The 12,739-nt window shown below is 46.6% G+C and overlaps 1 protein-coding gene across 3 annotated transcripts in view; it reads left to right on the forward strand.

Annotated features, from left to right (window-relative positions):
• Positions 1–3,546: 3,546 nt before the first annotated feature.
• Positions 3,547–12,739, forward strand: part of GRB10 (growth factor receptor bound protein 10) — a 145,929-nt gene continuing 136,736 nt past the window's right edge. The window contains exons 1-2 of one of the 3 annotated variants that reach the window (XM_040088120.2): positions 4,040–4,171; positions 4,290–4,524. The gene's annotated coding sequence lies outside the window, so the exon portion shown is untranslated. Of the gene's footprint in view, positions 3,564–4,039; positions 4,172–4,289; positions 4,525–12,739 lie in introns of those variants that run through there. The other 2 variants (XM_058419373.1, XM_040088205.2) reach the window with 2 other exon arrangements.

Consider the following 12,739-nt stretch of genomic DNA (forward strand, 5'->3'; position numbering starts at 1 on the left):
TCAGATCTTCTGCTATTGGATTTTCATTTCCTAAATCAACGTAATAGAAAAGAAAATTATGCCTGTTCTCAGTGTATATATGAAATATAATAATGTTTCTAAAGAAAATTTCATATCTACTAGACAGTTTTCATTAGTCTATTTAATAAAACTTGAAAATGACCTTTCTCTCTCTTGGAACTAACTGAATTGTAGAGCTTAATGTCCTTTGGCTAAATTCCAAACTGAAAAGTCACCCTGCAGAGTTCAAGTCTTTGTGGAAAGCAAACCAAGTCCACAGTATTCAAACTCCACCAGCCATTTATTATCAGGTATTGAGTCTTCAATGTAGTGCTAAATTGGGAGAGAATGCCTATATTCTGTTTATATTTTGGACCGGGTTTTGAACCCTTAACACATGAGAAACTTCTGTTAATGCAAGTTTCCTGAGGAGTATAAATGGTAAAAAGAGCTTTTTCTGGGCTTTCTGGATATCTTGAGGAAGTACTTTGGAGAATAAAATGGTATCCTAAGCCCAGTTGTGCCACAGGCTCTGAACTTGGAAGCTGCAGCAAGGGCAGCAAGACCTTCTCCACCTAGGAGGGGACTACGCCCCCATCCTCTTCTCCCGCAGTGGCCTGTATTCCCTTGAGCACAGCCAGGGACTTTCACTAATTCTTCCATCTTCTTCTTCTTCCAACATGGGTTAGAGGAATGTGTCTTAACCCAAAACTTAACCACTGCAGAAAGAAGACAGCAGGGAGCTGGGACAAACTTCTCCTGGGAACAAAGTCCTGAAGGCATCAAGGCTTTTGCCAAGGCTGTTTGCCTTTACTGTTTAGACTGTCCTTGAGCAGGAATAATGTTTACATAGTCAGAGTACATTACTGCCAACATTATTTCTTGTGTACTTTTTCATGCAGAAAATTATCATCTTTTTTTCTTATAGAAAATATCAGCGTTTTAGGCTGCTATTTTCATGATACAGCATTGTGTAGGGTGTTCCCAGAGATCCATTATTTAAGAGAAAAGATAAGCATGTTCTTCACTGCTACTGAAAAGATGCATTGCTACTTCTCCGCTTAACCATTTTAGTGGTGCTATTTTGGATAAACAATCTTATGACAGTACAGTTTTGTCTTGAACGATACAGCTGTAGTCTAGGAAACTAAACATATCTTTCCTAGTGTTTTTATTTGTCAGATGAGTATTTTCAATATTCACGTGTATCTATTTTTTTTAACCTACCACAAAATGAAAAATATTATACTAATAAGGCTTGGGCAGTTGCGCTTTTTTTGTATGTATTAGAAAGAAATTACAGATACGTGATTAATAATAATTCAACTGAACATGCTATCATTGTCAAAGGCCTCTTTAGAGGAATCCATCAACTTTTCTGATTTCCATACAAGTCAATTTACTGTCTTCAAAATGTAATGTTAATGGCACTCAGTGTACACACTATAATCCTTTAAAATAATGTACATGGCAAACGGATATGTTCTCATGCATTAATAATTTAAAAGTTAATTTTAGGTACTTAATATTATTAACTGATGGATCAGCAGTCTTATATATGAGAAAGAGTGAGCACACTCAAAGGAAGAGCATACTGGAAGACAGCCAGGTGGCTGCCTGCGTGATGCTTCAAAAATACCTGAGTTTTATTCCTCCAGTTTCCCTTCAGTGTTGGACGCAGAGCAACACAGTCATAAAGGTGGTCTGGTTTTGAGATGAAGCATGTAAATTTCCTTAGAGGTTGAGGCAGCAGGATTTTTGGGGAAAAAGAGGATGTTTTGGAAAGCGGGAATCCCTTCAATGCAATCCTGCTGGTGGCTGGCTGGCTCTGCAGCACCAGGCCAGTTATATAACTTCTCTGCTTTCACTTCTCACTTTTTGAGGACATGCTGTAACGCTGGGCTGTAAATTGATATTCTAGGGTGGAAATACTACAGATGACAAAGTATAACTGTTGCATTGCACAGCTAAGGAATGTGCCAGAGGCAAATAGCATTAAACAGTGTGTAGAAGAGGTATGTGTTGGAGTCCTTGGCCGTGCCCACAGCACCAGATTCCGTGAAAGCAGTGAGAATTGGACACCTATTGCACAAACCCTGGTCAAATCATACAGGTACATGTACGGCTGCAAAAAGACAGAGATTTTCTCTTTACAGGGAGGCACAGGGAACAGACAAGCGACAAGTACAAGCTGCATGAGGAGAGGTTTCACCTGATTTTGATTCACTGAAAAAAATTTTTTTTTTTTTTTTTACAGTTAGAACAATTGGCCATTGGAAAACCATCCCCAGGGATAGGGTGGAGTCCCCATAAGTGGAAACTTTCAAGATACAGTTGGACTGGGTGACAGTCTCATCCCTTTCCCATAAAAAGTTGTACCAGGCAGTCTTTGGAGCTCCCTTCCAATCTGGGCTGGATCTACACGTGCAGAAAGTTTCTTATGTGGGACTGTGATGGCAGCCTACTGTGAGTAAGTGCCTCCTTGCCTCTGGAGTAATCTCAGGCAGAATCTGATACCACCTGCATTCACCTTTTCACTAAATAGTAACCTGAACAAGAGACAGCTTCTCCTTTGGTGAGGCACCAGCACTCTGAGGCTGGACCCACAAAACGCAAGATCAGGGTGAATAGTGGCTAGCAGGAGGGCAGGACAGACCAGCCCAGTGGTTGGGAAGAGAGGGCTGGGAAGTGACAGCCCACAGAACAAGCTCCCAATGGACTGGGTCAGGACAGGACAGGACAGGACAGGACAGGACAGGCAGCAGTGGCGCTGACAGACTGAAGAGCAGCGCTCAGCATCAAGTGGAGATGGCCGAGGGAAGTGCGGTGCCAAGGAGAAGCTGGGGGACCGGTGGCATGAGCAGCGAGCAGGCAGCAGAGTGGCACGTGTGTCCAAGAGGCTGAGGTGACACACTCAAGGAAACGGGAGAGATTATTTGAGGACTTGAACAAGGGAGAGCGAGTGGTGAGAACAGAGCGAGAACAGAACAAGACCAGAGCATGGCTGGAAACACGGGGACCGGAGGGGCAGGCTGATAAGAAAAGCATTCCTTTAAATACAGTAAAGAAGAGCCATGGAGGAAGAAAGAGCAAGAGCAAAGAAAGTATCATGTTACATTTCAAAATACATTCAGCTCGGGCGCTCAGCCACAATACTCCCATTAGTGTACATGCATCTGTCTAGAGGGAAAAGCCCAGAGATTTCTCCCACTTCTCCTTGGGCTCGATTTCCTTTTATAGGGCTGACCACTTTCCTATGAGAGGTGTTTTTGCATCTAGTGAAGCAAATACTCCTCTCCTCACGGAGAGTGTGACGACTCTTGTTGGAAGTCAATACGTTTTAAAACGTGCAACTGTGCTTCCCTTTTCTTTTCAGCTTTTCCACAGCCCGAGATACTTGCAAGCTCCTTGCAAATCGGATGGCTGGAGCTACCGTGGTGAAATAGCAAAGGTCCCAGCGCACAGAAGTTCGCAGCAGCAGTCTGCAGGAGTGCAAGTGGCAGCCTGAGGATCCCGGGAGAGCAGGGCACTTTGCAGTACGGAGGAGCTCTGAAGAGCCCACGGTACTGTGGGCACACGCACGCCGGGAGCCTGCTCCGTGCTGTCCGGAGCGTAGGAAGGGGAGCTGGGGCATTTGCCCTGCGCGGTTTTGCGGGGAAAAATGTGAAAACAAGACCGATGAGGTTTAAGAAAAAGTCCAAGCACAAGTGCCTCACGTGTGCAGATGCTCCGTCGGTTTTATTTTAAAGAAAAAGCAGCCTTTCCCAAGAAAAGCACGCGCCGGTGCTACCTGCGGCTGAGCTTTTGTTAGAGGGCAGGACACCCGCCACAGCCCCACGATCTACCGCTTCCAGCGCCGCTCGCCCCGGGACGCGGCAGGGCGGGCAGGGACGCCGCCGCCACGCCGCCCGGGGCTCCCGGCCGCCCCCTGCCCTCGGCGGGCCGGGGCCGGGGCTGCGGCTGCGTGCGGCGGGGGCGGGCGCGGGGCGGGCGCGGGGCGGGGCCCGCCGGGAGTCAGCTGGGCGCGAGGGGAGAACGCGGCGGCGGCGGGCGCCGTTAGCACCGGAGCCGGCGGCGGCAGCGCGGACGGGCAGGCAGAAGTTTTCCCCGCGGATTCCTCCCGCAGCCCGGGGACGCCTTGCGGAGGCGCGAACGTCGTCGTTCGCGTTGGGTGTGTTTTGCTTTTTTTTTTCTTTTCCCTTTTTTTTTTTTTTTTAAACTTGTTTATTTTTTTTTAAATTTTATTTTCAAATTGTTTGAGTTTTAATTTGATTTTTTTTTTTTTGCAGTTTTAATTTTTTTCTTTTGTTATTGTTGGTTTTGAGGCGCGTGGCTCCGAGAGCTCGCTCTCTCCCGCCCGTGCCCCACTCCACGCCGCCGCCCGGAGGATCCCCCTCCCCGCCCGCTCTCCCGTCCCCGCCACCGCCGCTCACGACCCTTCCCCCGACTCCCTGCGCCCGCCCCAAACTTGGCGGGTGCGCGGCGCCCGGCGGGGACGGTGCCGGCCGCCCGCCCGCCCAGCAGGTAAGGGGCCGAGGGGCGGCGCGGGGCGCGCAGGGGGTCGGCGGCTGCTGCTGCGCCCGGGGAGCCGCAGCGGGGTGAGGTCGGGCCGGGGTGGGTGAGGGCTCGCCGGCTCCTCGGTAGCGGAGGCCGGTGGGAGGAGGAGGAGGAGAGCAAACTTCCTTTTCCTGGGGCCGCCGGCGAGCCGCCCCCCCCCCCCCCCTCCCCTCCCCTCAGTGCCCGCGGGGAGCGCCCCCCGCCCGGCGCGGAATCCCCTGGGTCGGACGGGGTTCGGCCTCGGGGCTCGGCCCTTTTCCCCGTCTCGGGGCTTCCTTGCCGCGTTTTGTTTGCTCGACTGCTGCGCGCCTCGCCCCGGCGGTGCCGGGAGCCGGGCTTTCCCGTCGCCCCGCGCTGGAGGAGAGCGAAGACCTGCCCCGCCAACTGCTGGTGCTGCTGCTGCTGCCGCCGAAACTCCCCGGCGTTCCCCCCGCTCCGCTTGGGGCTTGCGGGAGGGCTGGCGGATGGGCAGCTCGCAGAAATGCCACCCCGGAGTGCTGCCACCTTCCTGCTCATCCGCGGCGGGGATGTGCGGCGGCAGCCGGGCGGCCGTGTGCCCGCGGGGGAGCGGGCCTGCCCTGCCGAGCCCCCGGCCCCTCGCTAGCCCGGGAGACCCTCCCTGGGGGGCAGTGCGGAGCTTCTCCTGCCCCAGCTCCCCGCCGGGGAGGGGCGCGCACGCATGGCTCTCATTGTATAACTGTGGAACTGCAAGCCGGGGCTGAAACTGTGGCATCTTTGTAAGAACAGTTTGCAGTTAATTGGTTTGGCAGATGAACTCCTGCACAATCCTCTTGCCCGCTTCTGTTGCTTAAGTGCCAGCGCCCCCTCCCACCCCTTTCCCCCTTTTCCGCGCTTTGCTTTGAAGCGTCGCATAACTCTGTATTGCCAGCAGGATGGAAAGTGCTGATTCAGCAGCCAGGAGCCCCGCTCCATCTGAAGTGGTGGTCTGCCTGAAACGCTCCCATTTGTTGAAATGGGAACATGTGTTGCTGGTATGTCAAAGCAGCATTGATCAGGTTTTCTAAAACAGACCCAAAGAATGTGGTTTGCTTTTCTCTCCACTGAGGCAGAATGAATTTGGGTTTGGGGCAAAGCAGGAGGGGCCAGGATAGAAGGGATGTGGGCATCTGCCACCTTCAGTTAGGCTTCTGAGGGGTAGCTGAAATCGTTTTGCCTCATAAAGGTGCTTATGTGTTTTAACGGAGATGTCGTGGGATGTGTAGCAGGGATGCATTAATACTCCAGCTCCATCTATTCCTGCGTTCTGGGGTTGGTAGTTGTACTTACAGCCCTGCAAAAGGTACAGAGAAGGGCAACAAGGCTAATCCTAGGATTAAAAGGAGTGAGTTATGAGGACAGGTTAAAAAAAAAACCACCACAAACACATGGAGATTAGAAAACCGGCTTGGAAAAGGGGAAATATGCTTGAAACTTTAGATGAGAGCTCTGGCTGTGCTTCACGATCGTTTTGGGGCTGAGGCAGTGTGCGGGAGGTAAGCAGGATGCTCTTTCCATGCTTTTAGTCTTCCTCCAGGGCTTTACCTCTCAGAGCAGCATAAGAAGGAGAGCTGTTCCAGGGCTGTATTCCTCTGGCTGCCTTTGTACAGGTATATGTTAATATCAGAGCTGCTTGGGTTTTCTTTCTCTAGCACTGGATTCTTTTTAAAATTCAGCGCAGTGTAGAGCAAACAGCAGAGCCAGTAGAGTACTGTTCGGTAGCCTTGCTACAAACAGTAAACTGACAGAGCAGCAGACCCTGACGCTTGCCTCCGGTGATCATTTTACCATGTTAAGGTCTGATTTATTTTCTTCACTTGGACGTTATTTGTTCTTAAAGTAGGTCTTGTTTGCCCTGGCTACATATTAAAGAACTTGTGGTACTTCCATGGTTTTCCTTGGTTTTGTTAATCAAACTATCCCCTCTCTTAGCACTGTGTGAGTTGGCTTTTATCCTCACATACAGCCACACCTGGATTTCAGTAGCGTATTCCTGCGTTTTTTAATGCATAGGCCAGAAGCTCTGCCTAAATGCAAAATGGATCTCTGCATCTCAGTTCTGCTGAAGTGTATAGTGTGCACTCTGAATAAAACAAGTGTTTGCAGCCCTCTTTGCGAGTACTTAAATGACTCTAGCAAGAATAGTTCTGAAGGTTTTTCAGAAATCTTTGGTCGTGTTCTCATCTCTGCTTGGGATGTAAATGGGCAAAAAGTATCTGGATCTTTCTGGCAAAGGTATCCTTCCAAGGCAGGGAGTTCCCAGCTGGCAGAGGAGAGGCATAGCTGGGTCATGCACTGTTTCTGCCAGCAGCACCAGAGTGTTGTGCTGGGAATTTGTTTCCTGACAGCCCCAAATGAGCAGATGTCCCTCTAGACTATGAGGCACCGTCAGCTTCTCTGGGTGCACGTAGCAGTGGCTGCAGGCAAACTGAGGGGCTCAGTTTGAGCCCCAGGGTGGTGTCACTCTGGGTGACACTCTACTGTTACTCCCTTTTGCTGTGCCTCACTGCATGTGGCTATGGTGGTGGGGATGCTAAATGAGGCCAGATTTCTAGGTATAACTTTTGCTTATACTGGCTCAGTTCTGTCTTGGGAAGTGTGTGTGAAATGCACTCAGGTGCTTCTTCAGACCACTGAAACGTGGGAAATAGGTGGAGGGGTGCCTTTTGATGTCCAGTGGTACGTACTTTTAGGATGCATTTAAGTGTTTGCTCAATTAAAAATTTCACTGGCTGCAGCAAACACTGTAGTGAAACCCCTTACTATTTTCTGCTAGCCTTTTTATTCTAAACCTCTGAGTGAACTTTATTAATGGGGTCAGGGGAAGAGCTTTTCCTCACTTTGTGCCAACATTGCTGTCCAAACTAAAAACTAAGAAAGCCTGCTTTTCTTTGGATTTATCTCAGCTATGAAAGTATTGATGCCGGTTCACAGTGCCGTGTTTCTCAAGTGTGCCCACCTGGCTCAGTGTTTTCATAAACAAGGAAGATAACTCCTGAGACCTCTGCCTCTGTCAGGATTGCATGCAGCTTGCCAACTGGCTTGGCTACAGTGTGATTGCATAAGCTTCCTTCTGTAGGAAAGCAGGCTAAGAAGTTAGGATTGTTTTTCTTGGAAACTGGACCTGCTCCTGCCCATGTCCAAAATATACCGGTTGCAGCTCTTCACCCAGGGAAATCTAGGAATGGAGATCCTTTACCAAAAAGTTGAAACCCCACAATCTTTTTTAGGAATTACCAGGAATGAGGTTGCCAAGGAATCCCTTTATTAGCACTGAGCTTTATTTACAGGTTTGCTATCTTTACACTGCCTGCTGGTCAGGAGAGCATGTTGCAATCCAAATTTGGATGTGGCAAAATAGTCTTGATTCCCATTACTTTTTCTCCCAAACCAGTGGTTGTTTTGAAACGTAATATTATGAAGTAAACAGATGCCACCTCACTGATTTCTCTTTCTTTATACAAGTTGAACTGTGCACTTCTGAACTAGTCCTGTGCCAGGTCCATCCTATTCTCATGCCATCTGTTGAATTGGACAGCACTTCTCCCATTAGCTCAATATGGCTCCTTTGTCGTATTGGGGATGTGGGGAGTACTATCCTAGAAAGCCAGATTCCACTGTGCGAGCATCATTAAAGAAAACTGTTGATCAGTATGAGGCAGCCTGTCTACAAACAGTCTCTTAGTGTCTTCAGTGATGAAACAATTAGAATAGCCTGACTTAATAAGATTTGGTTGGATGTGTTCAACATTCTCTTTTCTTACATGCTTTATTCCCCTGGATACTATCTTGTCAGCAGGTACTTGTGTACAGAGACAGACAGGCGCTACGTTTTTCTTACAGGTCCATTCATCTGAAGATGGTGGTGTTTGTGGTTTCGAGCAGCTTTTGGACTTCAAATGTACATAGGAGCACAGGCTATCAGTGCCAAGGTGTCCTGAAACTCTTCAATAAAGAGATGTTCACATTCACACTAATGTGCATCCATTGAAAACTTCTTCCCCTCTTTGCCTTCCTAGGATCTTTCAAAAGTCATAGATGTATCAGTTCGTTCAAAGCATATGGACGTGGCTCTCAGGACTGAAGGCATTGCAAGTTTATCCTCTGCTTTAGAGTAGTGCCCTTGTGAACAGTTCTATCTTTCCTGGTATCTGTAACTGAAAAGACCAGGGAATTCTGTTTAATGGTGAGGAGTCACTCACAAAAATATGAGATTATGAGCACTGGGTGAGTCACTTTCCATTAGAAGGTGGCAGCAGCTTTATGGCTGCTGCTTGGGTTTTTACAGGCAAGCAACCTGTAGTGGGATTGACCAGAGACTCAGGTGTAAATTGAACAAAAATATAATCAGGATGAATAACGATGGGTTCTTCAAACCCCGACACTAATGCTCATTTACAAGTCAAGAGAGCTTTTAATGAAACCTGCTAATTGCATCCCAATTAGTTAACCCATGGGGAATACAGATTACCACCCTTGAATGGCTGCAGCAAATGCTGTCATGAAGATCAGTTGTTTTAAAGTAGATGATCTTTTTAGCAGAGTAGGACACCTTCTCCCATATCATGGATAATACATGGATAATGTAACTACTGCTGTGAATTAGTGTGAGGGACCTTCTTCTTGAATCCTTTCAGAAATCTTTGGTAAGTCATTATATCCCTGCATATCAGATGGTAACTTTGGAGCGAGTAAAATGGTAGAGGAAAATGTGTAGTTCTTTGACGTATGATGCAAAGTAAAATTACTATCAAGCTTGTAGATTGCCAAACTAGGTCTGGAATAATCTAGGCACGTGGCATGAAAGTCTGCCTCATTGATACTGAGAGAGGTGAAATGTGTCTCTTTTGGAACTCTGCAGCTTTCAAGACTGCTGTCTTTGAGATTATGCTGTTTTGGGTATGATGGGATAAGGCATATTTGCTAGAATAGTTTGACTTTTTCTTGGAGAAAGGAATGAGAAATTACCCCTTTACCACATGATGATGGAACAGACTCTGTTTATTCTTCTCTAAAATGACAACTGGGGAGAGGGCGAGGGGGGTTGAAAGTCTAGATTATGTTGTGCTGCGTATTTCTGAAAAGAGCTTTGGGACAACTGTGATAGTCACGGTCCTTAGATGCAGAGGTCATGAATACTCTAGACAAATTACTGGGAACACCATGGCCATCTCTGCATTTTCTTCTTGTGGGCAGATGCAGTAGAATATTTGAGAAAGTAACATGATGCCCTGTTTCTGTTGTATTCTTTTGTTGGACTCCAGGTGAAGACTGCAAGAGCTTTTCCTATTACCTTGCCTTCCTGCTGTTGACCTGTCATCCTTAGGCCAACACCAACAAGTTGAGCAGTTCTGTTGATCTTAATGCCCAACAGTTGCATTAATGGCTGCAATATTAACCATTGGACAGTTTTGTTGCTCTAGCTGTAATATTCAAACAACGTATTTCTTAGTGAGTCTGTTTCAGATTTTTTTGGAGGCCAAATCCAAGGACCATGGGGACATTCCAAAAAAGACAGTTTTGCACAGACAGGGATGAATGGGGTAATTGTAAACACATGTTTGGTTAAACCACTTGCAAACCAACCTCTCATTCTTCCCAGCCTCCATCAATGCCAGCTTCTACTAGCTCATAACAGGACAAAAATAGGAAATTATTTTCCTGGCAGGCAAACCATAGAGGAAATACCATACCATCCTGTTGGAATAAGCCTATAGCCCAGTGGGAAGGACCTCTCCTGCTGAACAGCAGTGGAGATTTCTACATTTGTTCACACAGTAAACATCAGAGCGTGGTCCTTGCACTCCCTTCACGCTTTTGCTGCAGAATTTGTGTCAGCAGAGAAATCTGAGAAACCGAGTGTCTGCATCCAAGCTGAGCCTGTGGTTGCTGAAGGCAGCTAAGGGTGAATAATACTCCATGAGACCAGTATCATTCTTCCATTATGCATCCCTGATGAGAAAATCAATAAGCAGGGAGAATCTGTAAATCTGTAGACTTTTCATGTTGGAGATTAGCACTTGATGAACACTTAGAGACTTCTTTCAGCACCCAGCATCTAAATTTTCCCTTTTGATGACGTGATCTAGTGGTTGCAGCTCTGTCCAAACCCCTGTTGTTGGTTTGTAGCATGGACTAAATTTTCAGAAGTCACCTTTTTATTTTGCTTATCTTTATTTCTAGGTTATCTTCAGGTATTAATTTAAATTTTGAAACTGTGAGGAAGGGAATCCATTAAACGTCAGCCAGATCTCTTTCACTGCTGATGTTGCTGTTAGTGAACGATCTGTGCTTCTGTGATTCTGATTTGACACTTAAACATATTTTTGATCAGGGAGTTGCAACAGGGCTTTGTGTCTGTGCATGCTTCATATATTTGTAGATGTCAAAACTAACTGGCAGCAAGGATTTGAATCCTTTTCCAGAGAAAAAAAAACTGCTAGAAAAATTCTCCCAGATACTGCCTATTGGAGGATGATAGGACAAGATAGTTGTATATTAGAAAGGATTGGAGCAGAAGTTTTCAAGGCTGAAATAAAAATGGGGGGCTGGGGGGGGGGGGGGGGTGTGATTTTTTTTTTTTTTTTTTTTTTCCTCCCTGCTTACTTCTTTCCTTCCTGTCTGTGATGTTCATATCTGCCAAACTACTAGGTACAGATTCATATAGGAGAACGTTCTCTCTCCTTAAATGGGAATTGAGAGAGGGGGTGAGAAGGACTGGGGGAAGGTAAAATCTGTAGGTTGGTCTTGCTTAGTGTACTGTTAAAGCTCTGAGCATCCTTGGAAAGGAATGAGGAGCTTTTATTATATCAAAGCACAAGTAGGGAATTAAACTTCAAGGGGTTGGAAAAGCTAAAATTTCAGAAGGCTTTGGCACAAGACGAAAATATCACAAGCTTTCTTAAAAGGCCTGTTTTCCCTTCTGGCTCAAATGTATTAAAGTCCATTTAGGAGAATGTTTGGGGAGAAATATGTATTGCAAGACCATCAATTATTTCTGAATTAATGTCTTGCGGGGGATCATTCTTCATTCTAATAGCTGCTCATGCTGACATCACCCGAGATGTCAGGGGATTATGTCAGAATTCAAGCCTTGATATTGTGCAGAACAATAGCTCAAGTGCTGGCAGATGCTTTCTTGGTGGGTCAGGTTGCTTTTGTATATTCTGACCATCTTTAACTGTGATATTCCAGTTACTGTACATGGTCATAGCTGGAGATGGAGTAAACAATTTCCAGGAGAAGGATATCTGTGCAGCATGATTGTGAGGACAAAGTACTTCTTGCTCTGCATCTTATGCTGGAGGCAGATTTGCCGTCATCTAGATGCACAGTGCATGCATTTTTAATGCTTTATGAAAAAGCTCACCAGCTGTAACATTGTTGTCTCTTGTTTGTTTCAGTTATTTGTTGTATTATTTTGTCAGTCATTCCAGGAATTCTGAAGTCAAAAAGTTGAGGCCAAAAGTGATTGGGTTTGGTGGTGGAGGTTTTTTTTTCCCCCCCGGTCTGTCAGTTGTGTTGTTTTTTGGTTGGCTTTTTTCCTCCCTCCCTGGCTGTTGGGCACCTAGCTTTAGTTTTTAAATGATGAATATAATGAAGGTCCTTGTGGTTTAACCTGTCAGACAGTTAAACACCACACAGTCATTCACTCACTTTCCCCCGTGTCAGTGGGATGGGGAAGAGAATTGGAAAGAAAGCCAAACTCATGGGTTGAGATAAAGACAGTGTAGGAAAACTGAAAAGGAAGGTAAAAGAGTAACAACTTAAAAAGAGTATACGAACAAGTGATGATTAGTGTAATTGCTCACCACCTGCTGATTGATGCCCACTCGTCTCCAAGCAGCAGGCCACTGGCTCTCCCCAGATTTTTTGTTCAGCAGAATTACATATAGTATGGAGTATTCCTTTGGCCAGTTGGGGTCAGCTGTCCCGGCTGTATCCCATCCCAGCCTGTTGTTCACCCCAAGCCTCCCTCACTGGTGGGGTGAGAAACTGAAGAGCTGTCGACTTGGTGTGAGTGCTGCTCAGCAATGACTATAACATCAGCGTGTTATCAGTGTTATTCTCATCCTAAACCTGAAACACAGCTCTGTACCACTTCAAGTAAGAAGATAATTCTACCCTAGCTGAAACTTTGGGACAGGCTTGTGAGGGGTAAGCAATTAAAACATCCCATTATGAT

Source organism: Hirundo rustica, chromosome 1, assembly GCF_015227805.2.
Source record: "Hirundo rustica isolate bHirRus1 chromosome 1, bHirRus1.pri.v3, whole genome shotgun sequence".
Lineage (NCBI taxonomy): Eukaryota > Metazoa > Chordata > Aves > Passeriformes > Hirundinidae > Hirundo > Hirundo rustica.